Source organism: Tupaia chinensis, unplaced genomic scaffold, assembly GCF_000334495.1.
Source record: "Tupaia chinensis unplaced genomic scaffold, TupChi_1.0 Scaffold144128_1, whole genome shotgun sequence".
Lineage (NCBI taxonomy): Eukaryota > Metazoa > Chordata > Mammalia > Scandentia > Tupaiidae > Tupaia > Tupaia belangeri.
Genome location: NW_006203983.1, coordinates 130,324 through 135,394, shown reverse-complemented (window position 1 = coordinate 135,394; position 5,071 = coordinate 130,324). Strand labels below are relative to the sequence as shown.

The 5,071-nt window shown below is 42.5% G+C and overlaps 1 protein-coding gene across 2 annotated transcripts in view; it reads left to right on the top strand.

The window, feature by feature from the left end:
• Positions 1–1,362: 1,362 nt before the first annotated feature.
• Positions 1,363–5,071, top strand: part of LOC102472108 (GTPase IMAP family member 7) — a 7,865-nt gene continuing 4,156 nt past the window's right edge. Inside the window, exons 1-2 of one of the 2 annotated variants that reach the window (XM_014583171.2) lie at positions 1,363–1,482; positions 2,098–2,200. The gene's annotated coding sequence lies outside the window, so the exon portion shown is untranslated. The remainder of the gene's footprint in view (positions 1,483–2,097; positions 2,201–5,071) is intronic. The other variant, XM_006165979.3, reaches the window with a different exon arrangement.

The following is a 5,071-nucleotide window of genomic DNA, read 5'->3' as shown; positions in this document are numbered from 1 at the left end:
AAAAAAAAAAAAAAGAAAAGAAAAAAAGAAAGAAAAGAAAGAGAAACTGCAAAAACTCAGACACCAGGAAGGTGACATCTTTGACACTGAGAAAGAGAAATACAAGAAATACATGGGTGGCTCTAACTGTAATCACAAAAGTCCTTATAGAGGGAGGTAAGGAGGTAAGAAGAAGCAGAAAGAAACATGAAGATGGCAGCAGAAATTGGAGCGCAGCGGTCACAAGCTAAGGAATGTTGGCGGCCTCTAGAAGCAGAAAGAGTCTAGGGACTAATTCTCTCTGGATCCTCCAGAGGGAACCAGCTCTGCTAATATCTTGATTTTATCCCAGTAAGACTAATTTTGGACTTCTGATGTCAAGATAAAAAAAACAGAATACATTTGTGTTTTAGACCATTAAATTTTGGGTAGTGTGTTATGGCAGCCATTGACTCACACCAAGATTTCAAGATTTCATTTGTGTAAGAGCCTGGATGATGTGAGGAACTATTCTTTTCATTTCCTGTTATTACTCATGCAATGTCTTAGTAAATTAAACTTTACCTTTATCTAGCACCATAGCAGCAAAACTAAACCTGAGCTTTTATACGCACATGTGCATGCACACACACACCACATGTAAAATCAACACAAGTTATTTTCATAGTGAACCAAAAACCAACGGAAGCATATGGTCAATCACAAGAACTTTGGAAACTTGTCCCTTACCTCAAAAAATCTGCAGAGCAGGTTGAAACCATCTGTTGGGTAAATCCAGAAAAATCTATCTGTTCGAGCCTACATTAGGTGGATGTGGGATAGGTAGAACGGTTGGGAAGGGAAGTAGAGTCTGTTCTCTGGGAGCATCATTACTTGTCTGGAAAAACTAGAGAAGCTACATGGTCACTGGTGGATAATTTCAGGCTTCCACCTTGTCTTACCTCTGTTGGTTCCTAATAGTTTAGACCCTTTTGGTTTTGGATCTCAGTGCTATTCATTTTTCAATGAGCAATTTAAGACATTCCTGAAATAACCCATACTATACAATCACCTAGAATTATCCCCATGCTCTACAGTTGGTAACACCAAGGTGAATAGCCATCTTCTTCCTCAAATCACCCTTCAGTCTCCACATCAACCATAGAAAGTGATCAGACACTGTGCATGGCTCTCTGGGCAGTTGTGTCATTTGCTAAGGCCCCCTTTGATCTACTACTAGAAGCCAAAGCAAAAAATGTACCTTTAAAAATTTAGGTGTTAAAACAGGCATGTGCACAAACAATTTTAATTTGGCAAAACTGAGGCACCCACCAAATTATGGGACAGCATTTATTTCTCTTTAAAGGCAAGCAGTTTCTTCACTGACTCCTCCCAACTGTACTTCCTGACTGAGAGGTTTTGGTGGGGACACAAACACTTTTGTCTCACAGTTAAAGAAAAAGCACCAGCTCAAACAGCTTCCTTGGGGATAACCTGAGACCTCATCGACGTGTTCAGAAGAAGGTGAGTTTGATTGAGAAGAGGACCCAGAGCGATAGAGCTGTGAGGGGCAGGAGGGAACAGGGCGTCTGCATGGGGGTGGATTCTGGTCTAAGGTCCTGAGCCAGCAGAGCTGCATGAAGGATGCTGCCAGATGTGGGGGGCTGGGGGGGGGAGAGGAGGGGAGTACGGAGGTTATTAGCCTGGTAACCACTCAGTTCCTACTTAGCAGGACATTGTACTGAACAAGTACCTTCCCTCCACGCAGTGGCTCTGTGATAGCCATGGTCGGACAACCGTAATAGGAAGTGAAGTGCTCTCAAGGCAGATTTTTAGAGCTAGAAGGTATTAGAGACCACTTGTCTACTAGAAAAAGAATAAAAGCAGAATCCCAGAGAGTTTGGTGACTCTCCCAGGGCCAGGGCACCAAGGACGAGGAGAGCAACAGCTCAGTCTGCTGACTCCCACATGTGGACGGAGCTGCTGAGACCTGATAGTGGATCCTGTGGGGAAGGAGGGCGTGCTGTGGGGACAGGAGCAGTCACGCTGCAGACACAGGGGACCCTGATGAACCTCTAAGCTTCCAGACTCTGAGTGACTGAGTCATTTTTCAGTAATGGTTTTCTTTCATGCCAATAGCGTTTTATAGCAGCTCTCTCTGCATGGCGTGTCTGCTGGGCTCTGGGTGATGGATGAGACCTTTACAGAAACCACTCTAGGAAAGCTCACAGCACTCTGCAAGGTGGGTTTTCTTGTCCCTTTTTGTGGCGGAGGGAACAGAATCTCAAGGAACTTAAGGAAATTTCTGGAAGTGGTGGGTCTCAACCCCAGTTTAGGTCCGCCCACTTCCGAAGGACGTGCTTATTTCACTTCTCAGCCCTTCTCTTAGCTGGAGGCCTTCTGTGTTTTCCAGAAACATTTGAGAATGTTTTTAAATGATTTCTTTTTCTATCTTCCTCCTAATAGGCTTCTTGGAAAGGAAAAGATAGAAAAGTCAGCTAAGAGGGCTCAGCCCTTTTCAGGGTCTTCCCTGTCAAGCAGCTCCCAGATCACCTTCCCAAGAATTGAGGGCTGAACCCTCTGCCCTGCCCTGATCCAGTGTAACTGGCATTTGAAAATGGGACCCGAGGAGAACCCAAGAAGAGGCAGTCATGTGCAAGGTTAAGTGTGAGCGTGGGAGGGTCAGCAGGCTTGGACTCGAGTCTCTGCTCTGCCCACTGCCCAATACCTATTGGCATGGTGACCTTGGACCACCTCAGTTTCATTTTAAAAATTAGAAAAATCATTGGAAAGCTGGTAAATAACATGCAGTTCAATCCATGCTGAACCCAAAGGGAGGATTTCTGGCTCACTTCCCTGGCCAACATGCACAGGCTGTCAGGGAAGGCTGGAGATGGGAGTGGAGGTGTCACAGTGTGGGATGTTCATGCTCTCTCTCAAGAAAAAAAGAAGTAAACTTTTTATATATATATATATTTTACATTATTTACTTTTATTTATTGTTGTTATTATTTTTTTTAAATTTTGCTGTAGAGTACATGCACTCACCAGAGAGACACAGAGAGGGAAAGTGAGAAAGTAAGCCACCAGGTCTGGTACTCAAACTGCCTTCGGCCACGTGGGAGTCCAGTACCATCACCATGCTACCTGCTGGCCCCAGAAAGAAGTAAACTTTGTTTCAAAAATTAAGATAGTAAAATTAATTTCACTGTGGAGTATTTCTGAGGCACAAATGAGGTAATTATGAAATATGTTTATGAGGGCTATAATCACAAAAATATAGGCAGTATATACCCAGCAGTGGTCACGCCACACACAGATTAAATTTTTCATTGTAGAAAATTTTAAACTTATTTAAGGGTAAAAAGAAGTAACTTCCATGCATGTGTACTAGGCTCTGCAGTGACCAACTTTTGCTGGTTGTTTCATCTCACCTTACTCCTTATCCCACTCCAGATGATTAGGAAGCAAACATCAGATTTCATCAGTAAATATTTGAGTACGTGTCTCTAAAAGCAGAAGACCATTAAAAAAATGCAGCCACAATTCCATAATTAGACTTCAAGAAGCAATGATAATTTTTAAATATCATTGGGTGTATTCAGCTCTCCCTAATTATCTCATAATTTTTAAATTGCTAGAAGTAGGATTCAAATAAATTAAAAATTACACAAACTATGATTGCTTTGTATATCTTAAACTTGACTTCCTTTCACCTTCCTTGTTTTTTTCCCCCCCTGTGAAATTTCCAAGTTTGACAAAGAGACAATCTTTTCTTCTTTTTTTTTTTTTGGAGAGATTTTTGCTATAGGGCACATGCGCTCACCAAGAAGACAGAGAGAGACAGACAGATTGAAAGCAAGAAATTACCCACCGGGGGGATGGCCACGCCACAATCCCTTCTCCTCCATTCTCCTCTTGGGATCTTGGGCATGCACACACACACGCCTGGCGTGAGTTTTTAGCCACCGGGTCTGCGACTTGAACCACAGTCGACTACACAGGAGTCCAGCAACATAGCCATTATGCTAACTGCTGGTCCCAAAGCGACAATCTTTTGTCCAACGGAACTAGATAGTGCTCATTTGGTGAATATATCCTCATGCATGCCATCTAACATGTCCTTCAAGTTCCGGTTATTCAGGGAGCATTTTAATCAGCTTAAAGTTTGACATTTTTTATGTGGGAAGTGCTGCTGTATACTTCCATTTTTCATTAGAAGGCACACATGTTTGGTTGTCTCTCTCTTTCTCTTCTTCTTTTTTTTTTTGGAGAGGTTTTTGCTATAGGACACATGTACTTGCCAAAAAGACAGAGTGAGAGACGGGGGACAGAAAGTAAGAAATCACCCCCCTGGGGGGATGGCCACACAGCAATCCCTTCTCCTCCATTCTCCTCTTGGGATCTTGGGAACACACGCACATGTGCCCAGCATGAATTTAAGCCACTGGGTCCAGGAATCGAACTGTGGTCAATTACAAGGGAGTCGAGCTACATAGCCATCATGCCAACTGCTGGTCCCGGTTGTCTCTCTCTCTCTCTCTCTCTCTATGATGTTAGCAAGCAAACCTTAATGATTGTCTAGAATGAACTTATTATCCCATCAAGTATTATCAAGTAATGAGTCTAATTCCATCATTCTTTCTCATTATCTTCAGCAACTCTTAGATTTTCCATGAAATACAGTTAAAAGATAAGAAATAGGAAAAGCAAATCAATGCTTGATTCTTTCCCTTATTTGTCAATGTTCGGAACATTGCATTCCTTTCCTAATATTCTTCAAAGAGAGCCATTAACTTCTTTTTGGAAAATGGTATTGTTAAGAATATTGGATTTCCACGTTTGCCGTGTTTCAGTCTGGTGGAACTATTTTTCTTACTGATCCTCAGATTATACCATCTTGTCCAGGTGGAGCCTCTTCAAGGCACTTTCTCAGTCCTTTTGATAGGACCATGGTAATTTTTGATGGCATCCCTGCTTTCTAGTATAAAAAGATGTTCTAGGTTCACCTTACACATTTCCTGGCCCACATGTAGAATCCATACTTTCTCCTGGGAGCTCTAATTTCTTCAGTGGGCAGTGGCATTTAGAGATTCTGATCTGGGCATTGAGG